Genomic DNA, 20,369 nt, shown 5'->3' on the forward strand with positions numbered 1-20,369 from the left:
GCACACCACGCCAGAATCGCTCCACCTTCGGGCATTCCCACAAAATATGCAAAAAAAGTCGCCAAAGCACCACACCCACGCTTACACAACCCATCCTCAGCATAGCCCATACGCAGAAGCCTTGGCCCCGTCATGTAAACCCGGTGGAGTATCTTAAGCTGGACGAAGCGAAGGCGAGCCGGTATGGCCACCTCCTTCGGAGAGGCCACCGCGGAAATCCAGTCCTCGTCATCCAACTCCAGCCCATCGGCAACCCAAGCCTCGCGGAGGCCAGTCAGCAAGCCCGAGCGGTCATTAATCAATTTTTTGTAAATAAGGGAGATCGTGCTGTCCGGAACGTGGCCATCCAGCACTCTATCCTCCAGGGGGGAAGACTCCAGGATGGAGGCGACGTCTGGGAAGACGGAGCCCAGTGCGTGACGGACCTGCAAGTACCGAAAGTATTCACTGCCCTGCAGCTGAAACTCCGTCTGCAGCGTCTCGAATGTTTTAAATCCCCCCCTCGTCCAGAGATCCCCCACTTTACTGATGCCTATCGTGTCCCACTTCTCGAAGCCCTTCGAGGTCCACAGGGAGCCCAACCTCTCAGACGCGTACAACGGTGATGCCCGGGTCAAACGGTCCTTCCACCCCATAGCTGCGTTAGCCGCGTGCCATACTCGCACCATGACACGCGTAGGTCCCGTCAGGCGGGGGTCGGGCGCGCCAGAGTAGAGCGCTCGATTGTAGTCGCCACCGGGCAGGAGCATCTTGTCCATTTCAAATGCCGGGTTTAAGGCGGGCCCGTAGAGGCCATGATTAATTGCAGCTAGCTGGGAGGCCCAGTAATACCGTTTAATATCCGGGAGGGCGATCCCCCCGTCGTACCATGGGAGCGTCAACTTCGCCAGGGCAATACGCGGCCTCCCGTCCCAGAACAGGCGGCGCTGTAGACTCTCCACCTCACGGAAGTAGCGCGCCGGGACTAAGTCCATAGTGTTCTGGAGAGCGTACAGGAAGCGTGGCAACGACATCATCTTAAACAACGCCGCCCGGCCGAGCGGCGAAAGCGGCAGGCGCCGCCAGCGCGCGACGTCCTCCTTCAAGCGCTGGAGGGGGGGAAGCAAATTCCGCTCGTAGCGGGCCTCCGGGTCCAGAGTAATATAGACACCCAGGTACCGAAACCCCTGAGAGGCAATCTGGATCGGACAGCCCCGCGGGAGGACGGGAGCCTCCCCGGAAAGCACGTACACACATGATTTAGCCCAGTTGATGACAAGGCCTGAGTTGCGGCCGAATGAGCGCAAAACATCAACCAGGACAATCAGTGATTTACGCGGGGAGGCTAGGTACAAAAGGATATCGTCAGCGTATAGGGACACGCGGTCCTCAAACTCGGGGGTCCAACGGAGACCACGGATGGAAGGGTGCCACCGTAGCCACTCCGCCAGGGGTTCCAAGGCCAGCGCAAACAGGAGCGGCGACAAGGGGCAGCCCTGTCGCGTGCCCCGTCCCAGCTCGAATGGGACCGACACTCTTCCATTCACCACCACCTGCGCCAAGGGGCCCGAATACAACAATTTGACCCAGCTGATGAACCCCGGGCCAAACCCAAACTTCGCCAGCATCGCCCAAATGTATGGCCACTCGAGCGTGTCAAACGCCATGGTGGCGTCTAAGGACGCCAATATGGCCGGCTCCCGCACAAACGGGACACGCGCGAGCACCCCGTGCAAGCGCCGCAGATTGAGGGCCGTGTTGCGATGGGGAATAAAGCCGGACTGGTCTTGGTGGACCAGATCGCCCACCACGCCGACCAGCCGGTTGGCTAGCACCTTGGCGAGGATTTTGGGCTCCGCATTCAAGAGCGAGATAGGCCGATAGGATGTAACCCGGTCCCGGGGTCTCCCTTCCTTGTGGATCACCACGATTGTAGCCAGACGCTGGTCCGGCGGGAGGGAGCCCAGCGAGTGGGCCGCCAGGAACATCGCGCGGAGATGGGGTGCCAGTACATCCGGTCGCAGCTTATACAACTCGATAGGGATGCCGTTCGGGCCCATGGCCTTGCCGGATGCGACCGAGCGTATGGCGAGGGCAATTTCGTCGGAGGTGGGAGCGGCATCTAACGACACCCTGTCCTCCACCGAAAGGGAAGGCAGCGCGATATCCCTAAGCAGGGCATGGGAATCCTCCTCCGAGCAGGGAGAAACCGGGGAATACACATCGCGGAAATAATCCGCGAAACAAGAGACAATGTCTTCTGGCTCGGTGACACGCACACCATCCATCCTCTCAATCAGCGGGACCACACGACTCGCTCTCTCCTTCTTATCCAACCACGCAAGCAGTTTACCAGCCTTATCACCCACATCATACAGTCGCCCCTGTTGCTCACTACTGAGGCCCCTGGCCGCCTCCGTGACGAGGGCCCTGTAGGCCGCCTGCTTAAGTTGTAGGACATGTAGTGCAGCATCCGTCACCCCACTCTCTAGATCACCCTCCAATTCAGCAATTTCGGCCTCCACCCGGGTCACCTCCTCCTGCTCGCGCCTCCGGGCATGGGAGATAAAGGAGAGGGCCTCCCCTCTAAGAACTGTCTTGAAGGCTTCCCACAGGGAGATAGCCGAAGGGACGGACCCCACATTCTCATCAAAATACCGCTGCAAGGATTTAATCAAATCAGCGCGAATAGTGGGGTCGCGCAGGTACCAGGCATTGATTGGAGCTACCCTGCCCTCCCCCCTCGGGAAGACATCAAAGTGTAACAGGAGCGGGGAGTGATCTGAAATACCCCGCGCCAAATGGCGCACCTCTCCTACCCTCCCAACATAGGCCGCAGGGACAAGGACATAATCAAGCCGTGAGAGGCTACCATGGGCACCCGAGTGGAAAGTGTACTGCAGCTGCGTGGGATGTTTTAAGCGCCAGCAGTCCACCAATCCCAGTGTGTCTAAGAAGCCGGGCAGCCACGCCTGTGCCCGGGGGAGGTCCCTAGGGGGGTGACGATCCACGGTCCCAGAAACCACCGCATTGAAGTCCCCCCCAACCACCAGAAGCCCCCCCGGAAGGTCAAGGAGGAGGCGCCCCAGGTCTGCAAAAGTGGTAGACTGTAACCCCGGTGGGACGTACACTGATACAAAGACAACTACTTTGCCCTCCATTCTCCCCACCAAGACAGTGTAGCGTCCCCTCTCATCATGGCGCACCTCGTCTATTTCCAACGGGAGCGAGTTCTTCACCATGATGCCCACCCCCCGTGAGCCCGACGTGAAGCCCGAGTGGGCCACCAAACGATAGCCACGCCGATTCATGGCACAAAAAGAATTACCAATAAGGTGTGTCTCCTGCAGAAAGACTACATCTGGCGAAATTCGTTTCAGATACTGCAGGACCACACCTCGCTTGATCCTATCCCCCAGTCCATTAACGTGCCAAGACAACAACGTCAGGTCCCTACCCCCCATCACATACAGAAGCCATCATTCGTCCCCCCGAGAGCACCTTAAAAACACCAATACAATAAAGGGTTTGCCTTGCGGTAAAAACGAACAACACCCCACCCCAACCCACCCATCCCAACAAAACTCCCCCCTCCCTGCACCCCTGCATGAGCCCAAACAGCCCCCCCAAAGTGCAGTGTGCCTGTCGCCCCATAGATGATTAAACTAACTAGTCCCCCAGAGGAGGAGGGAGAGCCCCCAAGAGACCCCGTACGACCTCCACAGGAGGGGAACTTACACGAACAGTCAAAAGTGACGATAATGTTGTCCAGAGCGAGGCCTACTATTAGTCCCTCAGTCCTGATCCGGCGAGCCCTCCCCTCCAACCGCGCCCCCCCCCACCCCCCCGGCCCCGATCCCCGGACAAAGTGTCCAACCAGTCCCCGGCCGCTTCGGGACGATCAAAAAAGTGCGTGCGGCCATCCACCTCCACCCGCAACTTAGCTGGAAAAAGCATCGCATACTTGAGGTTCAGGTCCCGTAGACGACGTTTGACTCCGAGAAAGCTCAGTCTCTGCTTTTGGACCGCTGGGGTGAAATCAGGATAGAAGTTTACATCCATATTGTCGAGCCTGACCGGTCCTTGTAGCCTAGAAGTCTGGAGGATAGCGTCTCTGTCCCGAAAGTTGAAAATCCGGGCAATGAGAGGCCTCGGAGGGGCTCCGGCCTTAGGTCTTCCTCCGGGAACCCTGTGGGCAGGTTCCACCGCAAAGAATTTACTCAGCCCCCGGGGCTGGAGATGGGTGAGAATCAGGTCCTCCACAAACAGGTCCGCCGCCGCCTCCTCACGTCCCTCCGGCACCCCAACAATGCGGACATTGTTCCTCCGGGCCCGACCCTCGGAATCCTTCAGTCGACGATCCATCAGGGCGCTCGCCTGGCCAAGCCGGCGCACCTCCTTTTGGAGGGCCGCAACATCCGTTGTGAGGCCCGAGGTGGTGTGGGCCAAAGAATCGACCCGGTCATTGATCTTGGATAGATCGGCCCTCACCAGGCCAACATCCACGAGGACCGAGTCAATCTTCTGCGCCAGTGTGTCAAAGCGCTGGTCCACCGAGGCCTTCATCTCGGCGATGGCGCCCATGACATCTCGTAGGGTCAGATCCGCGGGCAGAGCAGGAGCATCAGTCGGTCCCTCAGGGGACCTACGCGGCACCTCGGGAGATCCCTTCTGGAGAGTGTAGCGGTCCATGTTGTTGGACTGATGGGCTGCGCCACGGCGGGTCGATTTCACCTTTGCCCGGTCGCCATCTTGCTTTGTGGACATGGTTTCAGTCCCCAAATGGTGCTTAGGCTTCCCCGTCGAGCTCCTTCACGTCCCACTCTAGCAGCCCTCCACTGGCTACCGATCAGTAAGAGGATTGTTTTTAAAGCTATGCTCTGGTGCCATAAAATAATTCATCACAGAGCTCCGGTATATATGTCTGATTTGGTGTCTGTGTACGAACCTAACAGATCTCTTAGATCCAAAGGAATGGGTCTACTCAAAACTACCTGCCCCAAAAAAGCTAAAATGGGTGGCAGATCATTCCGCACCTTAGCTGCCAAGCAATGGAACCTCCTGCCTCTAGATATCAGGCTGGAGAGTAATGAAATCGTATTCAGGAAGAAACTGAAAACTTGCCTCTTTGCTGTGTGAATTGGTTCCTTCCTCTTTTTTTTCCTCTACTGCTGCATTCTTTCTCCATAGCGCGGGGACACACCGGGAGGTGTTACCAAGCGCTCTACAAACTCCTTTAAACTAAACTAAACTAAACTAAATCGTGCCAATCACCTCGGAAAGGGCCGACAAACCAATTCACGGGCTCCGGGGGGGGGGGCAACCACAGGTCCGCAGGACGGATCACAGCCGGCGGGCCGGCAGGGCACCCCAACGAGGCCACACCACCGCACACCGCCCCGCAACCCAACCTCGCCTAGGCAGCAAGGAGGGTGCAAAAGCGAAAGTGAAAGTGCGGGGTACGCGAGTCGCCCAGCCCTGCCCGCCGCTGTTGTTCACTTTGTCTCCGGATCGCCCCACAACTCCAATCAGGGGGCCGGCGTGGAGAAGGCCGCAACCCTCAATCGGTGCTCCCGCCGGTGTCCGAGGTCCAATTTGGAAGCGGAAAACGGGTGACACCTCAGCTCGGGCTCACCAACACAGTCCCCTCATCTAGGACAGGATATTGTCAGGATTTATGTAGGAGGTCACGGAGGTCCTCGGGAGCCTCGCACCTACGCGGCCATCTTGGTTGCGCGCTAGGCTCCTCCCCCCGGGCTCCAGATTTTAGACCATTTTTGGGGGCAACCCGAGCTATGTAGACTGATTTTTTTCCCAGTACATGCACCAATCGAGGTCTTTTTCCCAGTCTGCAATTTTAGGTGCATGTGCCGCTCCCTAGAGCTGCTCAATATTCCGTTTGGCTACCATCAGCCCAAGTGTAGCCCATTGCGTTAGGTGACGATTTAAATCTGTCGGTTCCCAGATATTCAGGATTATTGAACAGTCTTATTTCTCATGCAAGAGATATGAACTGCTACAATTGTAAGACAGGCTGCGAAGTATAATATGTACAGAGTTAGCAGTAAGATAAAATAATACTGCAATAGCATGGTTTGTAGCTATGACAAATATTTATAAAATACATACATAAATAACACAGGCTAAAATGTGAATACTCATCTGATGCTTCTAAATTGTTTTACCCCAGTGTACCTAACCTAAGTGTAGCATGAGGTAAGAAGTAGGTGCTGTTTTCTCAAGTATAGCTAGCTATAGTTTTAGTTTTGCCAAGAGTTGCCGAAAGTTTCTCTAAGTTCTAGTCTGCTGCGTACCTTAGAATGTGCGAGGTTGGAATCTCTTCTCCGGGACTCGATATCTAACACCCCGCAAGGGGAGCCAGAAACACTGGAGCTGGATTCTCTGCAAGGAGGATGACAGCGTCTGGTCAGTGTGTTAGGCTGGGACTCGATCTCCTTCCGAACTTGTTGTGGCGAACCACAAGTAGGCAGTCGAGCTGGACCGTACCGGAACCGTGGTTTGCCAGGGCAAGTGCAGGTATATTTATACCTTGAAGGTGTTTAGGAATGCCTATATTGACGTAAAAGTCGGGCATCGGAACGTCATGTATGAACCCCTAAGGAATAGATGTTCATGCATACTAAATGAGTTCTTGGAGAAATCAATATCCAAGCAAGGGAAATTCCTAAAGGCTTAAGAGTCCGGTTTTCCAAGAACTTGTTGTGACGTGGATGGACGGATGTAGGAGACCATGCCTGTATTTGGTTAGCATGGACAATGCCTAAATAAGGGCTGAATTTTCTATGCCTAAATAAGGGCAACATGAATTGTACCTATATAAGGGCATAAATTGGGAAACCTATTTACGAAATCTAAATCTACACACAACACCCACTCCAGTTTCGTATGAACGACTTACTAAATCCTAAACATGTCTAAAAAAGAGTACCGTATGATAATCTAAAACATGCTAAAACATACCTAAAAACATATGTCTTAAAAATGCTTTACGGCTCTGTACATATTAAAAGCAATGTTTCATTCTAAGTATATGTGTGCATCGAAAATGCCAACAAGAATGAACCAGAAATATATACACATGATGAAATGGCTCGTTAATACAGAAAAACGCCATTTCATATTAGGTTAACACAAATAAATTGTTGATGTGACAAGGTGACATAATGTCCCTGGAAGATTTTCAAAGAATTCTGTTCTCTATGAATAGTTCTACTATAAGCAGATTACTTTGCCAAAAAATGAAAAAAATACAAATTTGGAGAAAACAAATTAATCATAGGAAAAAGTTCCAAAGTTAGTCCTTTGTCTGAAAATAATGAAGGCCAAATTCAGAGTCTCATTGGAACACAGTGTGCCTGAATCAAAAGTCAGTGTGTGGGCCTGGAGAAAACATGAAATCTTCTAATCCTGTAGACAAAAAGTCATCTACCGTTGTAGGTGAAAGTTGGAATACCTCGTTTACGAGATTAAATGCACATAAATGTGAACTTTCGCCTTCAGCATTGGTTCGAATTGGATGTTACCTGCGTGCCTAATGTGTCCTCTCGTACCTCAGCAGTAGCAATTTGCGTCTGTGAGATCTCAATGAATGCCGTCATCAGGATTGGTAGCCGCTGGGGACAACACAGAGCATGGGCCGTTACCGGGTCCTTCAGAGTATCGATATCAGTAGGCATGACTGATGGGAGTGTTAGATGTCTAGCACAAATTCTTCACCGCAGAGCAGGCAGCGTAGAACAGGTAAGATGCAATTTTGCCAGATTGGTCTGAATGACAGAAACCATGTGGTGTTTAATTCTCATAGACGAGGTAAACCCAAAATTTGGACGATGCGCTCATGACACTTCATCTCTAATAGAGCCCTAGCCAAGGTGAATTAGGTGTCGATGGTGAGTTGGCTTGCCATATCGTAGCAGTAGGAGCAAAAATAGGATCCCTGCAACGAGTGCTAAAAGGAGCGGCAGTCCGCCAAACACAGAGTGCACGAAGTTTGGAAAAAGTCTGAGGACTCCTTGAAAAGGTGCTAACAGTCCTGTACACACGTTCTTAAATACATGTATAATACCGCTCGTATCAGACATGTTTAAGATACGACCTAAAATTTCTGAGAAATGTACAGGGCAGTTTGTATACAAAAGGGTATGTATCTCCGCAGACGTCCTTGCGACTTGGACATCATAGGTTTCTTTGGCCAAGGTCAGTGGCACTGTTTTTTGCAAAAGAATGGCTTTCATTCTGCTTAGAGTATCAATTCGTATAGAAGAGATGTTCAGTGAAGGCCATAGAGGCGAGTCCCTGACTGTCTCTATTTGTGAAAACAAGACTTGCATACAGCAAGTGACCCTGGATGTAACCGTAACTAGATATGGAATACCTGGCAACATGCCACAGCAGCTGTGATCATTCAACATAATGTAACTCCCATTAGAAAGTTGGTCAAAAATTGGATTAATCACTGCAGCCGGTGAACCTTGCAGGTAACAGGATAAGTTTGTAGTGGAACCATCACAGGCACCGTGTAAGTGAATACCCTGACAAAGGAGAGAACCGCTTAGTGTGTGTTCACAGTTTTCACCGCTAAGAAACACTTCACGTTCCCCACTCCAACATCTATGTGTGTAAGGTAAATCCCAGGATGTCTTGGTGTATCCTTTACCCAACCTTTCATATTTGCCAACTGGTATATGTTTTAGGCAATACTGAAAATGGAAAGTTGTAACAGGCAGAGTAATTTTACCATGTATGATCCACTCAGTAGCTGTGTTTTCTGCCACTGTGAATGGTAATTTTTCCAGTTTTTCATTGCTCAGCATAGCGTAGTCTGCTCCCCTTTGTGCCAGTCTGATCATCAGTGAGATTGAATTGTGAAAACAGTGACGTAGTATTGATTAATCGCCAAAGCACATAGCCTGCACGCAAGTTTTGTAGCGTCCAGCCCAATAGCATGATAGAACGTAGCTGAAACTGACCATGTTGCAACATGACCAAGTCCTGTTCCATGATGTCTATGACAGAAGACACAATGCTGTCCAATGAATATATTCTGGACGACAGAGTCGTTAACCCATTGTCTACTACAGAGAGAGTTTTCTCAAAATTAATACGATCAATTTCTCGTATTCGTTCTGCAGTCTCTGCTTGGGTAACCTTCCATGCTTCATTATAAGCAGCATAGATACCGGCATATTTGAAACGTTTTTGACGCTGTTTTCTTGGTCCTAGCAAGAATTCCCTAAGATCTGCACCTTCTTGAAGTAAAGTTAAGTGTTTTTTTACATCCTTCAGTGTAGCGTTCTGTAGCCAATCAAGGCAAAGTTTCCCTACACTGCATGTTGTTACTACCCCTGGATGCTGTCTTTGAACTTAGCGTGGGTCTGGCCTATTGATAGTGAAACCCTGTGTTTTGTTCAGGAATCGATCTTGACAGTTGTTTGTGTCTGTGGGCCAGAGCAAGCATTTTCCCATTCTGGATCTGATCTGTTGTGATGCAAAATATTATGTACGTCAACCTCCCCCGTGTAGTGCTATTACTTGCAGGAATAGGTATGGTCGGTGTGTTCATGTCTTTGATCTTGGCTAATCCAAGGCAAGACATTTGCTGGACAGTGTCATTCAAAAACATGATTTGCCCAGGGATTATACAGGCTCTAAACAAAGCTTCTAAACCCTGTACTTGCCAATCTTTTGTACCCTAGACATTTTTTGTCTCAATGGTGTCTTTCCAAAAGTCGAAACCCTGTCTAGCCAGTTGGGCAATAAAGGCTGCAGAATAAATCTGTTTCGTATTGGTTAACATCTATTTCGTTCCTGTTTTGTTCACATTTGTAAAGTAAAGCGTTTCTGGATTAGACAAATTGTAGCCTGAAAAATATGGGAATTTCATTGCAAAAGTTTTTGAGCTACCCTTTGAAGGTGTAGGACAATGTTCCCATTGGTTATACATAAATACATTTTAGGTGATGCAGTCTTATGCAAGAAATGATGACCATAGTGGTTATAACAATACATTTGTTCATAGTCTGATGAACCCTCTAAATATTCATGATTTGTGAATACTGTAGACCTCTCTAGATAAGACATCATGTTATTAACAGTCTCAAAGTCCCAATCATCAGAAAAGGTACTAAAGTCACTTAATGAAATCTTAAATAAATGTGGAATCTTCAAAAGCTCAGAAGGGCCAAAAATGTTATATTGAGTTTGGTCCCAAACTATACCATCATGTATAGGAACGGCTGTGATGTTCACTGCTGACAAGTCTCTTGCTTCACGATGGGATGATTTGTGTGGCTGGAGGAGTAAGTTCACTCTTTTACTTGCTGTGTCCATTTGAATATATCTTCCATTTATCAGCATACCCAGAGTTAATACCAGAGCTAACCAAAGTAGAAAGAAGAATATTCCCAAAACAATCCATGGTGAAACCAGATAAGTCTTTTTCAGGAGATGAAAAAAGTCTTTTGCTTGTTCTTTGAAAGTTCTTTGTGCTGGCGTTGTTTCAGGTTTGCTGGGATCCTCAGAAAACGTATCAAAGTTCATAAAATAGCCAGAGGCAGTTCTGTCAATGGTTGGAATTGCATCAGGATTTGTTGAAATCGCTGGAACCAGTTGATCAGTTGTTACTTCGTTGTAGACAGGTGTATCAGGACGAACTGTTATTTGGGTTTCAAGAGGGACGAGTTCCATAGCTGTGTTGCTTAGTCCTTTATTTCTCACTGTAGAATCTTCAAAGGTGATGAGTCTTTCAGTTTGAACCTCTTGGATTGTAGCTAGAGGAGTGCGTCTGCTACATTGGTGGAGTCCACTTGGCCTACTGCTTAATATCGGCCACATAGTGTGGTTTGATCAGGTCGATGGACACAAATCTTTTCTCCTTTTTACCAGCGAGGGACGGCAAAAGTACTGTTCTTGATCCTTGGATTGCTTGGACAGGTACTGGTTGTCTGTAAGAAGGCCCAAATTCCTTCTTGTCCGCGATCTTTTCTCAGACTAGATCACCAAGCTTTGGGATCCAGACAGGCCTTGTTGGGATGGCCGGTTTTTCCTCAGTGATGGTTGGCTTCAGGATCACGTTGCTTTGTTTCGTTCTTAGTTCATTTAAGTCCTGTAAAACAGCCAAGCGATCTTTGATATCAAATTTCTTATTTTCCATCACTGTGCCTTGCATATCAAGGTCTAGTACCAACATTCTAGTTCCAAACAGTTCTTCGTATGGAGTGACACCCCCTAGAGAACTTCTTGGCAAGTTATTAAGTGCGCGTTGGACCCCATAAAGATGTTTGACCCACCCATCACCCGAACCTGATACCCCAGCTGTTATAGACTGCTTTATGGCCCGTTTCTTTCTTTCCACAACAGAATTTTCCTCAGGATGGAATGGAGAAGAATACCGCAATGCTACGCCCAAACTGGCCATGGCTTCTTTGTAAGCTCGAGAGCTAAACGCAGGACCCTGGTCAGAATGTAGTGTGCCAATTGCGTATGTGCCAATAAAGACTCGCAAATCTTTTATAACAGTTCGAGCGTCAGCCGAGCGCTGAGGCCACATCCATAGGAACCTTGATTTAGTGTTTGTGGGACTGCATTTGTCCAAGAGGACGCCTGCACGTAGATAGTCTAATACTGTCTAATAATGGTGTCTGAACTGGGCTGGCTATGTTGTAGTCGGGTATCTGGTGGCGTTCTGTACTGCGATCTCTATTGCAGTTTATGCAGTTATTTATAAAGATATGAATCAGTGTATTCATTCCTGGCCACCAGTACATCTCTCTTATTTCTAAAATTGTTTTAGAGATCCCCTGATGTGTCTGACCCTCTCCCAGATTTGCTTTGTAAATCAAAGCCGCTCTTCATTCCATGTTTGGTATTACCCTATCCCCCACTTCAGGGATTCGAGCAAACGGAACATTGTTTGCATCAATTATGTATGAGTATTTGAGTGGAAACTTTTTAGGTAACGCTGCACCGCTGCCTTTGCTTAAAGTATTGACAGCCAGCATTATTTCACTGGCTATTTTCGTTTTTGAACGAGTGATTGCAGCTACTGAAGCCGTTTGCACAGCCCCCTTCGCGGCTTCATCAGCCAATGAATTCCCTTCAATGTGAACGCCATCACGTTGATTACTCAGCGTGTGTATCACGTGAGTGTTTTGTAGTCCGTTTTGCAACTGAACTACTTATTCCCAAAGCGTTTTATGCTTGATAGTGCCAACATTTGCATCTTTGAAACCATTTTGAAGCCAATTCTGTAAATATTCATTATAAGATTGGACATAGTAAAAAGAATCGTACACTATGAGTGTGGGGAATTCGCGATCCGTGTTTTCAAGTGCCATCTTGAATGCTTGTAGTTCAGCTCGCTGAGCTGTACAATCTCCTAGAGATTGCGTTTTTGTGACCATTGGTCTGAATTTGCCATCGCGCATACGACCTTTAACGATCACGCATGCTGCATTGTAAGCTTGCTTACTCCACGTAGCAGGTTGTGCAGATCCGTCAGTATAAATTATAAATTCGTACTGATCAAGAGGGAGAATTTCATGACTAATGGGTGGTATATCCCAGGATGTTACAATGGGTATGAGCAACTCTGTCTGTAAATCATCGCACACGAACAGTATTGTTTGTACAAGGGGGTTGGTGGATTACGATCTTAGTATGTGCGCGGAAGTTTCTGCTTGAAATGTTCCTGAAGTACTGTACAAGGTTATTTAATAAACATATTTTACCAAAAAGAAAATCAAGAGGGAGAATTTCAGTAGGCAGAGGACATTCGTGTTCGTATTGCAGGATTGCTTGTGCTTTCAAATAAGGATCAAAAACATATTCAACATCAGTTGCAGCAAGAGAATTAACACATTATATCCATCTCGGATGTAAAGCTTTCACATTCGGAATGCTAGCTTTAGTAACTGCCTCTAAGGCTGGTACAGAAGTCACAACCATTATGTGCTAGGGCACATTCTTTTGCTACAGCGGTTTGAACTGCTGTCAGAATCTTTCCTGTGAATTTCATTTCTGCTTGCGTATACAAATGTGATTTGTATGCAATTGGTACTTTTTCACCTTCGTTAAAAGTCAAGTAGGTGAATCCGCTTTGACCCGGAATGATTTGGATCACTAAGTTGCGTACGTTTACGCATGTTTGCAAGTGTTTTGTTGCTAACATGTCTGTTTGAAGTGAACCCAGAATTTCTATGTGTCCTTGTGTCCATGTTGTGGTTTTGAAATCAGGTTTGATTAATTTGTAGAGAGGTTTAACCCTCTCTGCGTAGTTTAGAATGTATGTTCTTCCAAAATTCAGGAAACCTAAAATCGTCTGTAAGTTCTTCAGCGTTTTTGGAGGTTGGAGCAGCGCACACTTTTCTAAAAAGCTGGCTGCCAGGCTTTTGCCTTCACTTGATAGTTCATATCCAAGAAAAAGGACGTTGAGATAGGCAATTCTGGACTTTTTAAAGTTGAATTTGTAACCCTCAGAGGCGAAGCCCAATATAATGGTGTTCACCCTGTTCAAGTGTCTGTCCAGGTCATCGTCTGTCAGATATATATCAACGTCACATGACAATGCCTCATCATCATAAATTTGTAGTAACTCTGTTACTCTTGCTGAGAATAACCCCGGGCTCTTCTTGAACCCCTGTGGGAGTCGACAACATTGACGCTGGGTCCCCATTATTGAGAAAGCGGTCAAATATCTACTTTCAGGTGCAATATTTTGACAAAAGAAGCCATTTGAAATGTCTAATGTGGTTTTGTACTTCTTACGCACAATGTTATTCATTAATGCTGTACTGTGTGCATTTTGCACTGCAAATGTTTTACAACATGAGTTTAGTTGTCTGTAATCCAAATGGCATAATGATGTCTTCGCCATGTGGGCACTCTCTGACAAATTCTGGTGGCCAGTCTTGTTCTGCTAGAAGTATATCATAACTCCTTGAAAGATGCTCCCAAAAGAGTGCTTTCACTTTTTTTGGTATGTCTCCCTCCATCCGGAGTGTTATTTCATATAACCTATGCAGAGAACTAACCCTGGTATCTGCAGTTTCAACTTGAATGTCCTCATTCAAGTCCATTGTCTCCAGAAGCCCCTTCAGGTTCTGGCGAGCTACTGTAATTTCTGCTGCACTCTCCAACATTGTCTGAGCTCATTCTCCGTTCTTGAGTTGTGTTCTCAGAATCCTCGGCATGTCTTATCTCCAGACCTGCTACCTTCTTTTTTGAGAATTGAGGTTTTTGTTTGTTTTTCTGAACGTGTTGATCGTCTTTGGACTTCACGCGTTCTTCTTTGTTCTCTGACCGTCCTCTTCTTTCGGATATCTGTGATGATATCTGAAAGGTACGAGAGGAATGTGTATCAGTATCTTGATACCTGTCAGGTTTTCTCAAGTTATCCCTATTCCTGAGGTTGTACCTCCTTTCAGAGGGCTCCTTTTGAGGAGACCTACCTCGGGATTGAGAATCTTTCTCTTTGGAATGTTGTTTATTTTCCCACTTCTTTTTAGAAGAGGTAGGAGTGTTTTTAGGAAAGACGTTATCAGGACTTTCAGACAGTTGTGGTTTAACTGGTTTCCCTCCCAAACTGTCTGCCTAATTCTTCATATGATTTTTCAATTATTCTGGCTATTTCTTGTGGTTGTTCTGTTACATCAAATTCCCTTAATTTGTGGCGGATTGCCACTGATGCTGCTTCTCCTTTAATATTAGATAATATTATTGTTGAGACCTGGTCGAAATATTTAAGTAACTTCATACCTAAATTCAGAGCAGGCTCTGCCCTGTATTCGTTTTGAATCTATTTCAGGACATCCGGTATTACCGCCATAGACGGAACATCATGTGTTTTTGTGTAGATTGCAGCAAAGACTGTGCCCCAAGTGGTGTAGTCTTCCAGATGTGGTGTGATCCCCATCGGTAAACAGATTGTTAGAATTCTGTGTTTCTCATAAGGGCTAGTATTAGGAAATACTGCTTCAATTTGAGTAATATTTTGAGCTATCCAGAATGGAATTTGTTCACATTTTGTGGGCATTGTACCCATGACTGCGTGTAAAGTCTGTGGAGTGATTTTTAGTGTATTCCCTTGATGAGGGGCTGTATTTTGAATGGTTAATGGTGGTTGGACTGTGAAAGTCCGCATGACATATTGAACCAACTGTCTATAAATTTTGATTAGCTCCTTGAGTTGAGCTAGTAATTCTACATCTGTCATTTCTACAATGTCAGGATGAGGTTTGTAGCCGGCTAAAATCGGCCATGTTGCTCCTGGTCTACTTAGTGGACCGAGCCTGGTAATGTGATTTGAATGTTTTAGGGCGCCTTTAAAGCAGAGCTCATGCTCCTGGTATGTGAGTGGAATTTCAATATCCTCGAAAGGAATATATTCCTCAGGTGGATCATCTTTTTTGTAGAAGTGAAACAAGTGTGTTACTGGATTTGATTCTGGGAATACTATCCATGAATAGAATACCTCTGTCTCGTGAGATTCATGTGCCTCTACCACAAAAACTGCTCTACCACCTCTTGGTGTTAGGCCATGTGTTATAAGTTTTAGAGTGATGGCTCTCTTTAAATTTGGATGGGTGATTTATAGCATCCTCGTCAGTTTCCTGAAATACTGTACGATTAAAAGCTGCTGCAACTTGGTCAGCTACAGCCCCACTGGTCACGATGTTTATGTCGCTATCGGACATGTTGAAATGAAAAATGCAGAGCACGTTTCAAGGGAACAAAGATAAGGTGCTCAATATTTTGGAACACTTAATCCTTCAACGTTGAACAAACCAAACAGCTAATACATAGGATCTTTGTCCTACTCAGCTATGGTTGATATTATCCCTACCCACTCCAAACGTCTTATGGAGTATTATGAGCAAGGGGTGTCTGAGAAAAGCACGACTGAGTTACTCCAGTATCTAGCGTTAAATTAGTGCCTTTTCAAACGTTGGGCGAAATGTAGTGTAGTTCCTATATCCCTGATAGGCTCTGCGCATTGGAATAATATACACTATAGATTTGACATAGGACTTAGGTCAGTATGTCTCTATCGAGTACATTAAACTTAATTACTTGTGTGTGCCAGCTAACTCAGAGGTCACTAGAAACTTCTCGAATGTACAAGAAGGGATTAGTTTCTGACAACCGACAACTTTGTTTCCCTTTGAGTCAGAACAATCTCAGAACTTTGGAAACAATAGATGACAGTTTTACTGCATCAATCGTGCATGCTTCGTTTCTACAGTGTTGCACAGAAATAGAGAGACGGGCGTTTCAATAAAAAGGGTTCATTGAACAGTCTTATTTCTCATGCAAGAGATATGAACTGCTACAATCGTAAGACAGGCTGCGAAGTACAATATGTACAGAGTTAGCAGTAAGATACAATAATACTGCAATAGCATGGTTTGTAGCTATGACCTATATTTATAAAATACATACATAAATAATACAGGCTAAAATGTGAATACTCATCTGATGCTTCTAAATTGTTTTACCCCAGTGTGCCTAACCAAAGTGTAGTACGAGGTAAGAAGTAGGTGCTGTTTTCTAAAGTATAGCTAGCTATAGTTTTAGTTTTGCCAAGAGTTGCCGAAAGTTTCTCTAAGTTCTAGTCTGCTGCGTACCTTAGAATGTGCGAGGTTGGAATCTCTTCTCCGGGACTCGATATCTAACACCCAGCAAGGGGAGTCAGAAACACTGGAGCTGGATTCTCTGCAAGGAGGATGACAGCGTCTGGTCAGTGTGTTAGGCTGGGACTCGATCTCCTTCCGAACTTGTTGTGGCGAACCGCAAGTAGGCAGTCGAGCTGGACCGTACCGGAACCGTGGTTTGCCAGGGCAAGTGCAGGTATATTTATACCTTGAAGGTGTTTAGGAATGCCTGTATTGACGTAAAAGTCGGGCATCGGAACGTCATGTATGAACCCCTAAGGAATAGATGTTCATGCATACTAAATGAGTTCTTGGAGAAATCAATATCCAAGCAAGGGAAATTCCTAAAGGCTTAAGAGTCCGGTTTTCCAAGAACTTGTTGTGACGTGGATGGACGGATGTAGGAGACCATGCCTGTATTTGGTTAGCATGGACAATGCCTAAACAAGGGCTGTGAATTGTACCTATATAAGGGCATAAATCGGGAAACCTATATACAGAATCTAAATCTACACACAACAGGGTGTCTTGAAGACAGTGAGATGTGCCAAAGGTGACATTAAATAGTGAGGATTGCAGATGAAATGCCACTTAAGAACTGAGGTTTTCTGAACTGTCTTTGATTTGCGTGGACATCTATTCAGAGCGTTTTTGTTTACTCAGAAGAAATATAATCATCGATAAAGTATGTTCAGACCATTTGCCTGGTCTTGAAGGGTCCAGAATGTAGAAGTTAATTTTAAACAATCCTCTCTGACTTCTCAGCATGCTTCAACTGTACTTCACATTTGTTCTCAAGATGAGAAAATGGAAATTTCACCCAGCCTTGCTGCTTGATTCATTGTTTAGGGCAGAGATAAGCAAACAGATTGAGTATGCCTCCTTCATTGAAGATATCCCGAGGTGGGATTTAGGAGTACTTGAAGGTTATGGTAAGGGTTAGGTGCATAGTGCTTATGTTTCATCTGCATAGGCTGAGGGCCTTTTAGAAATACAGAAGACCTGAAACTGAAGCAGTTGGAGGCTGATTAGAAGAAGAATCCAATCCTACAACATCATTGAAAGCTGACTTCTGTCAGGGGACAACTAAGCATCATCTATACTAGGAAAGAGCAACTGAAGGAAAGTAAGCAGAGCTTCCTTTGCTTCAGTTGAAACAAGCTTATTACACCTTCAGTGACCGAGTTGGCACACACTTTTCTGCAAAACTCTAAGGGATCATGTCCGAGAAATCAAGACCAGCTGTCTTGTTATAAGAAGAGGGTAAGTTAGACAAATTTAGAGAGTACTGTGACTCCTCATATACAAGAAGAGATCAGTAATTTTCCTGATAACTGGACTACTCTGATAGACTGAAACATCCCCACAATTAAAAAGCAGCAGCAGGAGATGGTCACCCCCTATAAAGAAGATAAGGCTAAGAGAGCAATTCAGGCACTGCAGAGTAACAAAGCACTAGGTCTGATGTTTTTTTTTCTGGGGACTTACATTACCAGGTTTACCCACAAATTGGTGGACCTATGCACTTATGGCAGCGACACTATACCAAAGCCCAGGCATATGAGACTGTGTGTCCTACAGAACTATTAGCCTATTCAATGTAGATGATAAATTATTTACTAAACTCCTGGCCTCTAGACTTGCGAGGATCTTTCCTGACCGTGTCTATATTGAAACTCGCCCAATAACATATGACGGATAGTCTTTCTGACCGAGAAGACTAATACCAGCCCTGCTAGTGACTTAAGACACAGTGAAGGCATTTGATCGGGTGAAATTTACCTTTTTTGACACTAGTTTTAAAGCTGTAAACTTTAGCTCTTGAATAATGGATACAGCAATGAACAACTATGTGTGCTGTAAAACATTGGGTTACTGGTTGAGGGAGTTGAAACCTTTCTTCAGCAGCAACCACAATTCTTTTAGGGGGGAAGTCGCAAGCAAACCCAAAATTAAGCTGCTGTGGTCGGCACTCAAGTAGCTTGGCACGGGAGCAGCCAAGTTTAACTCTGAGGCAATGTGTAACTTATTTGGGCAGCACTTCAAACAGTAACAAAGTGGAAAAACACCATAAAGGATCCCACACACAGTTTAGAAAACTAGAGTAGATTTTAATAAATAAAACAAGACCAAACGCCAGAAATACAGCCAGTAGAACCGGAGATATTCAGTTATAAAGGTTTTAGTAAAAATAGCGCCAAAAGGCATAAAGTGCCAACTGTGGATATCTGGTCGCGTCGAAACGGAACAAAATCACAAGTTCAGGCTGACAACGATGGAGCATGGACTGGCTGCAGTGGCCCAGTTAGGCCTACAGAACAGAGCACCTTAAATCCTAGTTTGCGGAGGGTTGCGAGGATCTGCGTAAAAAATGTGTCACACAACCAAAGCGATGTGTCAGTTCCAAGATGCTGAGATGTGGCGGTGCAATGTCCGGTGACGTCATCGAAGATCCAATTGTCGAGGGCTTGTTATTTTTTGGTATATGAATTTGTAGGGCTTGGCTACACCCGTGAGTGTATCCAGACGCTGAGTAGGGCAGGCCTGAGGGGAGAACCATGTCTTTAGTTTCCCTAGGAAGTCCATGATGGGGGGTGTTCAGAGGTGTTTCTGGAGGTGGTTCCAGGTCTTGGCTGTGAGATAACAGTAGGAGCATCCGCTGCTTCAGGTCTTCTTGATGTGAGGGAGGTGTACTCTTGCCTGGGATGCAGATCAAAGGTGTCTGGTGGGTTGGTAGAAGTTGAGGTGGTGATTGAGGTAAGATTGGACCAGTGTTTTGGAGAGCTTTATAGGCGTGGGTGCATAGCTTGAACTTACATTTTTCTTAGACTGGGAGTCAGTAGAGATTGTTGAGGTGTGGAGACACGTGGGTATTTCGTTGAATGTTCAGAATGAGTCTGGTTGTGACGTTCTTGGTGGTTTGGAGTCGGCATAGGACATGGACTGGGATTCTGGTGTAGAGGGCATTTATTTCCGTAATGAAGTGTACTTGTGACAAGATCCTGGGTGATACTTTGTGTGGTGTTCAGTGAGATCCACTTAGAAATCTTGGGTAGCATTCACAGGTTGTGGAAGCATGATGAGGAGACGTCTTTGATCTGACACCTCATGGAGAGGTTGGTGTCCAGGATGATTCCACGGTTCTTGGCGTGGTCTGCAGGGGTGGTTAGGGGTCCAAGTTCAGAAGGCCACCAAGAGGCATCCTAGGGTGAGTGGTTGTTGTTGAAGATTAGGATTTTGGTTTGCCTGTGTTGAGCTCGAGGCAGTTGTTTTTCATCCAAGCAGCGGGGTTGCTCATGTAGTTGGCGAAGTTTGCTTTGGTAGTGCTGGTTGAGTCAGTAAGGGAAAGGTTGAGCTGTGTGTCGTCGACGTAGGATAATATGTTGACGCCGTGGGCTCTTCACAATGTCACCATGGCAGAGAAGGGTTAGGTCACTGCTGAATCAGCGTGCCTGGGTACCTTTTGTTTCACAGCTAGCGTGGTCTCTGCCATCACCTAAGGGGTCAGTAGCTTACCGAACATAGGTTGGGTTTCAGATATCCCTAGGTATACTTCACGGTGAGGATTTGGTTGTATGATTGGGGTATCTTTTGCTAATGCTACCTAAGCACAAGTAGATAAGGTGTCATTTTCCGGTCCTCAAAAATTGCCTAGATGTATAGCGACACTTGAGGCAAGATATATATGTGTACATATATATATATATCGCCAAACAAAGG

General features: G+C 46.5%; 1 protein-coding gene across 1 annotated transcript in view; it reads left to right on the forward strand.

Moving 5' to 3' along the window:
* Nucleotides 1-20,369, forward strand: part of EXOC4 (exocyst complex component 4) — a 1,933,985-nt gene that overhangs the window by 16,009 nt on the left and 1,897,607 nt on the right. The gene's annotated exons all lie outside the window — the stretch shown is intronic.

Source organism: Triturus cristatus, chromosome 4_1 (genome assembly GCF_964204655.1).
Source record: "Triturus cristatus chromosome 4_1, aTriCri1.1, whole genome shotgun sequence".
Classification (NCBI taxonomy): domain Eukaryota; kingdom Metazoa; phylum Chordata; class Amphibia; order Caudata; family Salamandridae; genus Triturus; species Triturus cristatus.